General features: G+C 42.7%; 1 protein-coding gene across 5 annotated transcripts in view; it reads left to right on the forward strand.

Moving 5' to 3' along the window:
• Positions 1-414: 414 nt before the first annotated feature.
• Klhl8 (kelch like family member 8) overlaps positions 415-14,746 on the forward strand; it is a 47,637-nt gene continuing 33,305 nt past the window's right edge. The window contains exon 1 of one of the 5 annotated variants that reach the window (XM_057773090.1): positions 415-535. The gene's annotated coding sequence lies outside the window, so the exon portion shown is untranslated. Of the gene's footprint in view, positions 652-1,018; positions 1,084-14,746 lie in introns of those variants that run through there. The other 4 variants (XM_057773093.1, XM_057773089.1, XM_057773092.1 and 1 more) reach the window with 4 other exon arrangements.

Here is a 14,746-nt window from a genome sequence, read left to right on the forward strand (position 1 = left end):
TCTAAGTTTTGAAGATTCTGGAACTTTGGGATGCACTGGATAAAAAGAGCTCAGGGGAATATCTTAAAATGTTCTCTTGTCCTCTTTTTCTACATTTCCACGACTTTATTGAGAATTTGGCTTATCTCACCATTTTTTATTAGTACTTATGTTTATGTAGCACGCGGTACTTGGTCAATTACTTCTTTAGTTTGCAGACACAAGCTGTTTTGTGCACATTTTGCAGACAGAACATGCGGCGAAACTGATTAAGAATAGATAGAAAATCCGGGTTATGGATGGACACTGCTCAAGGGAAGCGGAGCAGGGCAGGAGCGCGTGCCCGCGGGCGCGCTCCCCTAAGAGGAGCTCGAAAACTACATTTCCCAGAGTGCCGCGCCTCGCCGCCCCCGCGGCTCTCCGGCGCACTCCGGCGGGCCGGGCACGAGCGGGCGAGAGCGCGCATCCGCGGGGTGTCCGAGCGAGCCGGGCTGGCGCGGCGCCGGCGCGGAGCGGGTGTGGCGGCTCGGCCTGCGGGGCGAGCGCAGACACCGAGGTAATCCCCGCGTCGTCATCCCACCCGCGCTCGCGTCGGCGAAGGGCGGCCTCGCGGCGCCGTCCCCCAGAGCAGCGAGAGGACTCGGGCGGGCCTCGCGGGCCGCGCTGTCCCAGGTGCTCGGGGTCCCGGGCGGGCGGGCGGCCTGCGGGGCGTCCCCGTGGCGGGGCTCCCGGGGCTCCGGCTGTCACCGCACCCGCCGAGGCGGCGAGCGCTTCGGGCTGAGCTCGCAGCTTGCTTCAGGGAGGGCGCCCGATGTGCGGACTCACTTTGTGGTTCCTAGCCGGCTCTCGGGTTTGCACGGTCCTTCCTGACGATGAGGTTCACGGTGGGAAGCTTGTCACATTCCTTTTCCTGCTGGCAGTGTTGACTCTCATGCTCTTTCGTGGAAATCTTCGCAGTTTTGAATAGTCCTGTTAACCTGCTGCAATTGCCTACCTTGATTTATTTTGCTGCTCCTTACCTTAAGCTATTGTTAGCGTGGGCGGATACTTGGGGAAAAGGTCTCTCTTAGAACCTTGGATTGCCACAAGTAATTAACCTGCTAGGTGCGTGCACGTGAGTTGGTATATATATATATATATATATATATATATATATACTGGTTTTCTCTTACATAAGTTAATTGCGTTCACTCCTGTTTCTGCATGTCCGGAGAGCCCTGGCCAGCCTAAGGGGCGGGTGGTATACTCTTGGCTAAGCAGACACCTTCTGCTGATGGTGCCCGAGCCTGTAAATGCATGCAGGTAGCTTTGCCATTAGCAGTTGCTTTTCTGCCGGCTTCCTCCTGGCACCTTCGTCAGTCAAACTGACCTACTTAAAACTTAAGTCATGTTGCCTTTAAAATACCAACCAGTGGAAACACAGACATAGAAAAGAAATCGCAGGATGCTGTACTGAGCTGTGTGCACTTGGTTTCATATTTATTCTCCTAGTGTGTCCCCCTCACCCCCACCCCGTGCGCCCTCTGGACCTTGTGCATGCTCGCAAGCTCACTACCACTGTGTACGTCCCAGTCTGCATTTTTACACTTCAAGCTGCTATTTCAGCATTTGATGCCGCCAGTGTTAATGATTTGTAACGTCCTGTCTTCCGTAATAATTCCACATCCTAACTTAAAATCACAGTGAACAATTAAGCAGAGAGTATCGTTTTCCTGTCCCTACAGAAACTCAACCTCCCCCCTGTCAAATCCCATGCAGGGTCAGAACCTACAGAGACATTCCCCTTTCACTCAAAAATTCGTCCTTTCCTTAAGGGTCTGATGGCGTTAGGAGTTGAGGCAGTAACTCAGTTGAGGGACCGCACAGACTGGGCTTGGTGGTGCGAGCCTCCACCTACGGCAGCACTCGGGAGAGCCAGCAGTTCAAGGTCATCCTCAACAACACTGAGTTTGCAGCCAGCCCGGGCCATATGAGACCCAGTCTCAAAACAACAGCAGCAAAATCTAAACAAAAAACCAAAATAAGTTTTCCATTCCTTATATTTGAAACCTCAACAAAGAGTTTATTTTTGTATATGAAGAACTAAAGACACGAGCAAGAACAGATGTTTCATAAAACAACAAAACGCCATGGTTTTCAGCTGTAGGGTCTTTGGTGTTAGCCATTTCTTTTTCTGAAAAAAGTTTTAAGTAATGAATCAAGAGGAAATTGGTATTTAAAATTTTTATTTATTTATTTTTTTGCTGTGCTGGAGCTCAAACTCAGTTGAATATTTAAAATAGACTAATTATTGTTTACTGCTTCCCCGTGTGGTCTGTCGGTCTGTTTTCTGTTCTGAGGAGGGTATAATAGTGGGCTGAGCTCACTTCTGCAATTAGTTCTGGGTTAAAATCGCTGCACTCTCTCTACCCATTGGCTGTTTCATCTTGGCAAGTTGTTATCTGAACCTCCGTTTCCTTCGCTGTGGAAGAGGGATAAAAATACTGTCTGCCTCTGCAGTCTTCCTGGAATCGTAAGGATTAGTGGGTTTTATATGCGGGGCATTTTATACTCCATAATCTTCAATCATAGCTCCAGTCACATGCTGTGTTTTTAAATGCTGCCAGCACGGCTTGCTCTCTGGTGACCAGAGTATTGGGAACACCTTTGTTTCGTCTTAGAAGGGTTGCTTATACCAGTATTATTGTTTGATTGCTTCTCTGCTTTGTTATTTGTTTATGATTTGTTTTGTTGGTTCCTGTAAATCAGGTAGAATTACGAAGGATTGAAGACACCTTGGAAACTTTATTCCTGTCTCTGTGATTCTTAGTCAGAATCTGTGGCATGCCTACAAATAGTCTTCCAGGAGCATAAGAATTCCATGTGTATTTGTGTTTCCTGGACCGTAGACCAGATTTAACAGATATTCAAAGGGATTCAGGGCCCTTTTTCCGAACTCAACCATTCTTTTCTTTCTTTCCTTTTCTTTGTTTATTTTTTAAAACAACATTTTGCCATGTAGCTTGGACTGACTCTGAACTTCATATCCTCCTGTCTCAATTTCCCAAGTCCCTGGGGTTACAGGTATTCACAACCACACCTCAGACAGGACTGGGGGAGGACATTGAATGTTGAATTTGAGGCTTTTCGAATCATAGGCAAGGCTTCTACTGCCAAACTACACACACACACACACACACACACACACACACGATTCCTAGAACCACCGGCTTCAACTGTCTCCAAGTTTTCTAGAAAACTTGCAAATTTTTTGAAATGGAAGGGGGTGGTAGGACGGAGCCCTCACTTTTGCTCCAGAAGGGGAAGGTGATGTCTCTAGCACAGCCACCGATTGACTGTTATCACTAGCAGACACTGTCTGTTCCCAGCTGGCCTGCCAGCTTAGATGGCATTAGAGTTGGTGATCCAGTACTGTTACAGCCCAGCATGTTTGAATATTATTTTAAATGCTAAATGATAACCCGATTTATTCTGAAATTTAGACAACCTTATTCCCAGTAGAATACCTAATAAGAAAAATTATTTTACCTTTCAAAGTAGATATTTATACTTGTAATTATATATTTTTGTATATAGAAAAGTAAAGTTAAATCCTAATTGGTGATTATTTTGGCAGTCAATATTGTTTGTTTAGATGTAATGTATTAAATATAGTTTACAGAAAATTTTAACTGTCTTACATAGATCTATTAATAGATTGTAGTTTATGGTTTTAATTTGTTACACGTTAATCTTGAGTTCAACATCGAGTCCATTTCTAAGTTTGAATTCACTCTTAGAATTTGGAAGCACCTACATGTCAACACACCATTTTCTCTGTGCAGCGATAGACTGCTGGGCTTCAGAAGGCTTTCCACTGTGAAGCCAGCTCCTGTTTCTCGTTCCTGGCAGCGCCCACAGTGCCTCAGCATTGTGGAGGGAGTGGATGAGGGGATCCGCGGTGCTAGACAAACCCTCCGCTGAGCAACATCCTTTCCCTTTGACACTGGGCAGAAATTTTGTTTGAAATGGGGAGGCTTTACAAAGTTAAAGGTTTATAATCTCTTAAATACTTGGGGATTTGTGGAATAATGAGCACAGCTGTGGCTGTCCACATCTGCTTTGTGTAAACGATCATCCCAGCACAGAAATCACATGAGAGGACGCTGCTGGTGTTTGTGGGGAAAGTCTTTTGTTCTAGATAACGCCACTGCTCCATATTTACTTCAGGTGTGAAAGTTTGTGTTAACTAAATAAAAAGCAAATGATAATCATTTTTAAAAAACCAACACATAGATGGGAATACTGCCTTTTTAAGATCAGTGATTTTTATGGTAGTCTACTTTAGAACTCTAACAAGGTGGAAAATAGCGTGTGGGGAAAGATTATTTTAGTGCTCACTCAAACACCACACACAGAGCTAGGACCGAGGCCGTGTTTGGACTGATGGTGAGGCTTGGGCTCACCAGTGTTGACTCCTCAGTGCCCTGCTTTACACCTGTGTGATGTTGGGTGGGCTCTCACTGTCTCTGAGCCCCTCTCCACTACAGTTAAAAGCAATTCGTCTTTGAGTGGGATTGAGATGAACACATATAAATTTTTTAAGTCATCTTAAGTATATGCATGCACACACACTGTGTGTGTAAGTGTAAGAAAAGGACACTGGTGATCTAGGTCTTTGCTAATGAGAATTCTCAGCATTTCCAACCTAATGTCAGTCATTATAAAGCACACTTTACTTCTTTGCTGTAAAAAACCATTCATTGGGGAATTATGTTCCTAGACAAAAACTTCTGGGTCAATACCTTATCAAGGTAAGAACATTCATTTATTAGATGCCTACTGTGTACTAGATTCAGAGCCAAGTGCTTTATATCGTGTTTCTTCATTTGAATTTCACAACCACCTTAAAAGAAAGCCAAAGTTCAGAGTGATTTGTGTGATTCACCCAGTCCTCCACAGCCTGAGAATACCAGACTGTCTGACGCCCTAGTCTCTGCTATGAGCCATTACTCTATATGCCTGTGTTAGACATAGCTAACTTATTTCTCCAAAGGATACAAGGCAGCAGCTTCTGTTACGCTGCAGTAGTTTAAAACTTGAAGCAAACTGACTTCAACCCAGGGTCAAACCATTGGCTGTAGACCAAAGCCTGCTCGCTGCCTACTTCTGTGACCGTGGATGTCTTAGACACATGTGCTCCCTCGTGTCTGGATTGTCCATGGTGAATGGTTTTCACAGAGGCTGCATTGCCCACGGAGGCTAGTTTCTTGTCTAGCTGTTACACCCTAAGGATTGCTGGCTTCCGAACTAGACCAGTCCAGTTCCCCTTGTAAATGAATGACCCACGACAGGATGTAATGTCCCAGGGATAACACCTCACCACTGTCAGTTTTTACTGTTCCGTCATACTGTTCCATCACACTTCCTTGAAGGACTGTAAAATCAAGAGAGGTGATTCTTCTACACGGAATTTTGAAATATAACAGGGTATGATAAGGAAGTATAACAGGGTACCATAAGCCATTTAAAATCCCAGCTGGAATAATAATATTAGGTCATTCTCCCTTAAAATTAATTTGAAGTGCTTTGGGAAGATTGTTCGTGTGACCCATGCCTAAAGATCTTTGGCCCGGTTTGAAGTTCCCCTACCTAGTTCTCTGTAGTCAAGAGCTTTTGGAATCAGTTCTTTCTGTGAGTCCAGAAGAGCGAATGTATAAAGCAGCCACAAGTAGAGCGTGTATAGTTTGCATGCAGGTTCTCAAGCGGTGACTTGGTGCCGATGGATTGGCGTAGGAGTGATAGTAGTAAGGAGGACGGATGTGTGAGGGGAGCCTTTGTTAAGGGATATCTGATGGGCGTTAGCCAGAGAAGCGAGACCAACAGAGGAGAATGTAGGAAGTCAGACGTCAAAGACTTGGCTGTGCCTGGGTAGAATGGGAGCTTTGAGGACTCGTGGGCTGAGATAGCACAGTTAGCAGCCTTACTTGCCATCCAGGCTACAGTTGCTGCTCTTGCGCCAGCCTGTATGTCCCTGTCTTTGCCTTGCCCACATAGTTCTTGCTGCTGTCTGTCTGTGCCCCTGTCTGGATGATCAAGCTTCACAATAGCAGGGTTATTACTATTTGGGGGCTTGTTTTAGTTTTTAAGTAAGATTACTTTGTACATTTTGGGGGTGATTTTGAAGCAAGGTGTCTCTGTTTAACAGCTCTGGTAGTCCTGGAATTATCTTTGTAGACCAGGTGTTCTCGAACTCACAGAGATACGCCTGCCTCTGCTTCCTGAATGTTAAGATTAAAGGCATGTGCTATCATGCCTGACTTGTGCACACATTTTTTAAAAGGAAAATATGAGATAAGGTAGTTGAATATGATTAAGATAGTTGAAAATTTTCCTCACAATTAGAATCTGACTTTTTTGAGTCAGGGTCTCCCTGTGTAGCCCAGATCTGGAATTTTCTGTATAGCAAAGGCTGACCTTGAACTGGTGATTCTCCTATTGTAGCCTCCCAAGTGCTAGAATATAAGCCTGAATATAATATAGAATACATGCCACTATGCCCGACTTTGACTCTTCTGAAGCAGGTTTTGTGTGTGTGTATGTGTGTGTGTGTGTGTGTGTCATTTGTTTTCCTGTGTATTGGAACTTCTGAGTCTGTCTAGACTAGAGACTCCGTGGTACAGACAAGTGAGCTTTGTCATCAAATGATTTGCTTGTGGGATTGGATGATTGGCAGATGCTGCTCTGGGCATGTCTGAGAGGTAAAGTGGAACAGTGTCCATCATGGCGTCTTCCTTTCTGGCGCACCACGGATCGGCGCTTCTCAAACTCTTTGTGGTCAAAGACTAGTTTATGGAACAGTATTTTCACAAAAGACTGACAATGAAATGAAAAGGGAATAAAGTTTATAATTGATGATTCAGGAGAAGAGAAACTGCTCTTTTGAGTATCGCTATGCTTTGTGAATTTGTTGAGGCTCCATTTTTTTAGCTTCATCACTTATGTCATGACCAGCTGCAGACTCCGTCTTCTGAATCCATTCTTGCCTCCTCAGAATCTGCAGTAGAGCCACGAAGTGTGTGGTTATAAACCTGTATGACTACTGTTGAGCACCATATTTTTTTTGTGTGTATGTTTACACTAAATTTGGCTTGTGTGTACATACTGTAAAAATTAGAATGCTTTCAGACTTTTAGGAAAATCCTGATTCTTTGTTGGCCACTTGTTCCTCAGTTTTCTACCACTGTAACAGAATTATGAAGATAGACAGTTTATAGAAAGAAAAGATTAACTTAGGCTCACAATTTTGGAGGTTCTAGTTCATGATTAATTTCATGATTCATTGCTTTGGGCCTGTGGTAAGACCAAAGACCATGGAGGGTGTGTGTGTTCTGGAGCAAAACAAACAGGAAGCCCAGCATGGCATAGCTTCTCTAAGAGCATTGTCTCTGGGTAAAACAGAGGTTCTCAACCTGTGGGTCACGACCCCTGTTGTCTGAAGTTTTGTCCTGCCTAGTTCTGCAGTCGTTAAGTCCCATAGAAATCACACAGAGATCTACATTAACTATAAACTTATTGGCCCATTAGCTCAGGCTTCTTATTAACTCTTATAACTTATATTAGTCCATTATTCTTGTCTATGCTAGCCATGTGGCTCAGTACCTTATTCAGTGGGGCAGTCACATCTTGCTTCTTCTGTGGTTGGGTCAGGACTGCAGAGGAATGGGCTTCCTCCTTCCCAGAATTCTCCTGTTCTCATTGACCCACCTCTACTTCCTGTCTGGTTGTCCTGCCTATACTTCCTTCCTAGCTACTGGCTAATCAGCGTTTATTTAAAATATAATTGACAGAATACAGACCATTTTCCCATACCAGACCCCTCTGGGGTTAAATGACCCTTTCACAAGAGTCGCCTAAAACCATTGGAAAACACAGATATTTACATTACAATTCATATCAGTAGCAAAATCACAGTTATTAAATAGCAACAAAAATAATTTTATTGTTGTGGGGTCAACACCACGTGAGGAACTATATTGAAAGGTTGCAGCTTTAGGAAGGCTGAGAACCACTGCTCTAAGACTTCCTACTCATCCCTACCCCTTAAAGTTGCCACCACCTCCGAACAGTACCTCCTGAGGGAAGGAACAGGCCTTCAAGATCCGAGCTTCAGTCACTAGCTTAAACCTGCTTACTCTAAATGGCAGTTCATGAGGATTGATTTTAAACCAATGCAGTTTGGGGTTTTGTTTTCTTTCTTTTACATGATCAGCTTATTCTTTGATACTTGGCCACAAATGATAATACATTTATTTTTGCTTGACTTTGTGTTCAAATAATAATCATTTGCTCTCCTCCCAGCTTTATGGCATTCTCAAAAGCAATGAACAATGTAGATTTCCTCTGAAAAACATAGTTGCACATGTAATGCACATATTTAGGTAAAATGCATGTCCTGTTGGTTCTGTGTATTAGACTTCCAGAGCATCATGACTAGAATGCCCCAGGGATTCAGTTCAAGCAATGAAATGATTTGAATGCCTTCTTAATAAACTAGTCCGAGTTGAACTATCATATAAGCATTTATTACTATAGTAATATTATCATCGTTATTAAGATGATAATATATATCCTAATGCTGTGCTGTTCTGTAGAAGTTCATGGAACCAACAAACCATGGGCTACAGCTTCTGAACTATGAGCCAATATACATAACCCTTTTCTGCTTGCGTTGTTATGGCAGGTGATTACCATAGCTCCTGGAGAAGCATCTCATCCAGTTACTGCGGATACGTAAATGTGGCTGAAAAGCTGAGTATAACATGACCTACTTTATGATGAATGTAATGAAATAAGATTACACCACCTGTGGTCCATAGCCCCAGAGAGGCTAGATAACAAGCAGGGCCCACAGAGGGATGCATGGGTTTCCCTAGGAAGGGCTAAAATGGGATCAGGGGATGGAGGCAGGTTGGAGCTAGGATGGAAGGGGATAGTAACAAAAGAGACGTCTTGGTGGGGAGCCCATTTAGGGCTTAGGGAGAAACCTGGTGCCAGGGAAACCCCCAGGAATCCCAACTCAGACTCCTAGTAATAGTGGAGGGTGGCCATCTACTGTAAGCAGATTGGTGACGTCCCTACTTGCCATCAGAGATTCTCTATCCAGATACTGATGGAAGCAGAGACAGAGATCCACAGACAAGCACCGCGCTGAGCTCCAAGATTCTTGAGGAAGAAAGGGAGGAGGGATTGTACACGCCTTAGTACTTAGTACTTCTTACTTGTAAGAGCCGCCCGCAACGACATGTCTTAGAAGTATACATCACACTGTCACATGCCTTAGTAGTCATCGCACTACGTAAGAGCCGCATGCGATGTCACACACCTTCATTAGTCGTCACACTATGTAAGTGCTACATGGGATGTCACACATCTTAGCAGTTAGTACATCACGCTATGTAAGAGTCGCATGTGATGTCACACACCTTAGTAGTATACATCACGCTATGTCACACGCCTTAGTAGTTAGTACAACATGTTATGTAAGAATCCCATGTGATGCCACACACATTAGCATACATCATATTATGTAAGCACACATGCAATGACACATGCATTAGTGGTTAGTACATCATGCTATGTAAGTGCTGCATGCGATGTCACATGCCTTAGTAGTTAGTACATCACAGTATGTAAGCACGCATGTGATGTCACACGCCTTAGTAGCATCACGCTATGTCACAAAGTGCCGCTTGTGATGCCACATGCTGGAAGGAGACAGTAAAGGGAGTTAGAACAAGCTAAATTGTTCTAGCATTGTGATCTCTGCCTTGTTCTTGGTCTTGTTTTCTGTACTTCTTTATATGTTTTATTTGCATGTTAAAACATAAATTTGGGGGGCTGGAGAGATGGCTCAGTGGTTAAGAGCACTGACTGCTCTTCCAGAGGACCTGGGTTCAATTCCCAGCACCCACAGAACAGACAGCTCAGAGCTGTCTGTAACTCCAGTTACAGGGGATTTTATACCTTCACACAAACGCACAAAAAAAAGTAAATTATTTAAAAAAAAAAAACCCATCAGTTTGTTACACAGTGTCTACATCAAGTCGTCGGAACCTGTGGCCTCTGTGGAGTACATTTTGTTTAGCCCTGCATGTTTTGTTGGTTGATATTGGCATATAGGGGAGTGGAGGCTCCAGTCACGTTTCCTTATCTTAGTGTTTTAGAACATCTCGGGATAGACTCGCAGGGTCATTTCAAGCAGCTTTTTCCTTTTAAATCAGCTCAGTGTACTTGAGAAGCGGGAGTTGCTCTAATCTCTTTATGGGGCAAGAATCTTAGATGTGGTTGAAAAAAATCTTGCTGTCTCCAAGTTTTGGAGTGTAGGTTTAATTGCGTTGTTACTGAATGTGAACACACAATCCTGTGTGTTGCACAGGCGTCTGTGTGTGCAGATGCATGTACATGTACATATGTGTGCTTGTGGGGGACAGGTCTTCCTCAGGTGCTGATGCTCACCTTCTTTAAGACAGAATTTCTCACTAAGCCCTGGAGCTAGGAACTCAGCTAGGTTGGCCATCCAGAAATCTCAGGGTTCCCTTCTTCCTGCTTCATCTCATTTCCAGCTTTTATGGGTGTTGGGAACCAGCTTAGGGCCTCATGGTCAAGCACTTTCCTACTGGGCTATCTCCCAGCCCTTAGTACACAGTCTTTATAAGTTCCATATCACATTGAATTCTTTAGGCAGATTCAAATGTATTTAAGGGAAGGTTATTTTCCTATCTTTGCCTTCCTGAGACAAACAAAGAAACTCATTTTTTCTAGAGAGCAGGACAGGGGTGGGGCATTGTTAAAGCCTGACTGAATATGGTTAAAGTCAGCATTGGTTGTCGTAGGTTCTTGCTGTACACAACCCCTCCTGAAGCTTGTTTTCATACAAATGAAAATGTTGTGAGGGTTGATTGTATGCCTTCATTGACTATTAGACATGTTTATGGGAGAGTGAATTACATGTGTGTGTGTTCATGTTTATGGGAGAGTGAATTACATGTGTATGTGTCCATGTTTATGGGGAGAGTGAATTACATGTATATGTGTCCATGTTTATGGGGAGAATGAATAACACATGTGTGTCCATGTTTATGGGGAAAGTGAATTACATGTGTATGTGTCCATGTTTATGGGGAGAGTGAATTGCATGTGTATGTGTACATGGGGAGAGTGAATTACATGTGTATGTGTACATGGGGAGAGTGAATTACATGTGTATGTGTACAAGGGGAGAGTGAATTACATGTGTATGTGTACATGGGGAGAGTGAATTACATGTGTATGTGTACATGGGGAGAGTGAATTACATGTGTATGTGTACATGGGGAGAGTGAATTACATGTGTGTGTGTACATGGAAGCCAAAAGTCCTTCCATGGGAGTCTTCCTCATCTATCTCTGACATGGGGTTGCTCACTGGTGCCTGGGGCTCACCCGTAGGCTAGATTGGCTGGCCAGTAAGCTCCAGGGATCCACATCTTTGCTCCCAGCACTGCGACTACACATCTGCACCATCAGAATCAGCTGTGTGGGTGTGGGTGTTGTATACACATGTGTCCCTGTGTGTGGAAGCCAGAAGTCAATGTTGTCTTCCTCAATTGTGGTCCACATTATTTTCTTCTGGAACTGTCTCACCTTGAATCTGGAGCTTGCCAATTTGAGTTGACTGATGGCAGAGCTGATTTTTTTTAATATGGAGATTAAGCTTGCTCCTCTTGTATGACAAGCAGTTTACAGATTTGGCGTGCTTCTCCACTCTTATGTAGGCATGTTTGAGCTTTTGGGTCTGGCCCAAATCTAACTTCAAATTTAAAAATAATTTTAGAAGACTAGAGGGGGCAGTGCATGAATTTAAGCATAAAGATGGGGTGATGATCCCTGCTATCCTAATATTCAGATTCTAAGCAATATCTATATTTATCTATCTCTCTGTAATTGCTATCATCTATCTGTATCTCTATATCTCTATTATCCACCTATATCTGTCATCTGTATATCTATGTCTATCATCTGTACCATCCTTCCTATCTATTTATCATTTATTTATGATAAAAGTACCAATGAAAGAAGAATTGTTGATATAATCACTTTATGAGTTTAAGAGTTGGCCGAGATTTTATGTGGTAACCCAGGCCACAAAAGTCAATGTTAGTTAATCATTCATGACCCAGCATAAATGTTGTATGTGTATATATATCATAGTAAGTACATGCAAGCACAAGACCTTGGATTGAATCTACCCCTGAAAAAATATACCACGTTGTCTTTAAGATTGTTAATGTGAACCAGGCTGTGGTGGCCTGCACTCTGGAGGCAGAGGCAGGTGGCTCCGTGAGTTCAAGGCCAGCCGGTCTACAGAGCAAGTTCTGGGCTAAACAGAGAAACCTGTCTTGAAAAACGAGGGGGAAATAAAGGTTAATGTGCATTATCCAAGATTATTCAGGTAAACCTAAAACACAAATAAAAGAACAAGTCAGATGCACTGTGTCGAGTCAGATTGTTTGTTCATGTAGAAACACTTGTTATGTATGTGTATAGAAAAGCTTGTTAAAATGTATTTTAGGATATCTTAACTGTCTTGTATTCCCAGCAGTAATATTTAAAAGGTTCAGGCATTTCTTTATCAGCACTTGCTAATTCTTAAAATAATTTTTGGTAACATAGATAAGTGGATTTCATCATGACATTTTATGCATTTGTACCATCATACAGTTCTTATTCACAGCCCTGCCCTCTCTTCTCCCCCTCTCCTCTCCCTTCCTCCCTCAAATAGTCTTCCTTCATGGCACATACAGACGATATACAGTCCACATACAGTCGCTGCCTCTTCCTCCTTCCCTCCCTTCTCCCTGCAGACCTCATTGTCTGCTCCCAGGAGCCCTTTCCACTGGCACCCACCACACACACAGAGGCATGTGCTCGTGCACACATTTAAATCTAGATTTCTCATGTGAGAGAAAGCATACTTATCTTCCCGAGTCTGTCTTATTTCCATAATGACCTCCAGCTCATCCATATTGCTGTGAGTGTGACAGCTGAACAGAATTGTGTTGTGTACATGTGCCATATTTCTTCAGCCTTGCATTTGTTGACGGGTCTGTAGGTGGCTCTGTGTCTTGGCTACTGTGAAATAATGTAGCCATGAACCTGCAGGTGCAAGTATCTCTGGGACGAGGATTCAGAGTCCTCGTGTTACAGGAGGGCATAGCTGGATGATGCAGTAGCTCTGGCTTAGAGTTTTCACTGGGTTCCCTATGGCTGCACTAGTTGACACTCAACCCATGCCCCACTAAAGGTTTCTTTGCCCGCATCCTCACCTGCGCAGGTTGCCTGATGTTTTCATACTTAATGGTCCTTCTGAGAGGTGAGATTTTAGCCTTGGTTTCCTGGTGGTCAAGCAGGACTTGAAGATGTGTCAAGTGTATATTGACCATGTGTACTTCTTCCTTTGGGAACTGTTCATTCAGCTTGTCAGCCCCTTTATCGATTGGATTACTAGGGGTTTTGGTATTTAGAGCTCTTTATAGATTCTAGATAATAATCATTTACCAGGTAATAGTTGGCAGATTTTCTCCGATTCTTTATGCTGCCTCTTTATTCCGTCATTTCCTTTGTGTTGCAGAAACTGTTTAATTTTTGTGCCACCTCAGTTGCTGGTTCCTGGGATTGTTTCAGACTTTTTGGAGTGTTCTTAACTATGTTAATATTTTTATCTTAGCAGTTCTGATAGGTGTGTGATAGTATTGTTCTCATGGCTTAAATCTGCTCCTCTAACAGAAGTGATGCTGGATGTCTTTTCCTGAGGCGTTTGCCATCTTCACTGGTGATATTTTCTGAGTCCATGTTTTAATTTGAGATTTGCAAGTTCTTTACATATCTGGAACATGTGTTTCTGAGGTGATTCACAGATGTTTTTCATGCTTAAGTGTGTCTTAAGTTTTCTTACTGTTTGCTTTCATAGCTCAAGGTTTAGCATTGTTGTTGCCGTGCCCCAAACACGAATGTCTCCAGGACCTTGTACATGTAGGAAAGCACTTGACCACTGAGCCACACTCCCGATCTACAGGCTCTCTCTAACTTTTAATGAATCACCTCAGCAATTTTTCTTTTGTATATCTAAGAAATTTCTTTTTAATTTCAGAACTGTAACTTGAGGTTATATAGTCATGAAGCTTTTCTCCTAGGTTTACTTCTGAAAGTTTGATAAATTTAATTGTAATTACATTTATGTAACATTCATGTACTATATAAGATAGCTCATGACTTTTTAAAGCTATATATTTATGTGGTATATAATGTGCAGTGGTTTGTTTAGTTTCATAATAATCTTTGATCCATTGTTAATGTTCATATTAACATGAGCTTTAGGCCAAGATTTATTTATTGTTTGTATGACTATATTGTTTTATCGTCATTTATTGGAAAGATTTCTTTATCGAACTGCTCTTGTGCTTCTTTGACATTCACTTGGCTGTGTTTACGCAGGTCAGTTTCTGCGTCTCGTGTGGTGTTGATGTCTCTGCATTTGCTTTTACCATCTTGTCATTTCTGGTTTAGGGTGGTTTGAGAACTACAGTGACATTATTAAGGTATTGGAAGTGCCATAGACCCCTTAGGCAATCTCTTCTGTTTCTGATATGTTAGTTTGATCTGATTGCTTCAATTAATCAATACACCTTATTATTGCATATTTATTAACTAAGGTTGTCCTAGTTTGGTTTTTTTGTTGCTGTTGTTGC

The sequence above is a fragment of the Chionomys nivalis genome, chromosome 6 (genome assembly GCF_950005125.1).
Source record: "Chionomys nivalis chromosome 6, mChiNiv1.1, whole genome shotgun sequence".
Classification (NCBI taxonomy): Eukaryota; Metazoa; Chordata; class Mammalia; order Rodentia; family Cricetidae; genus Chionomys; species Chionomys nivalis.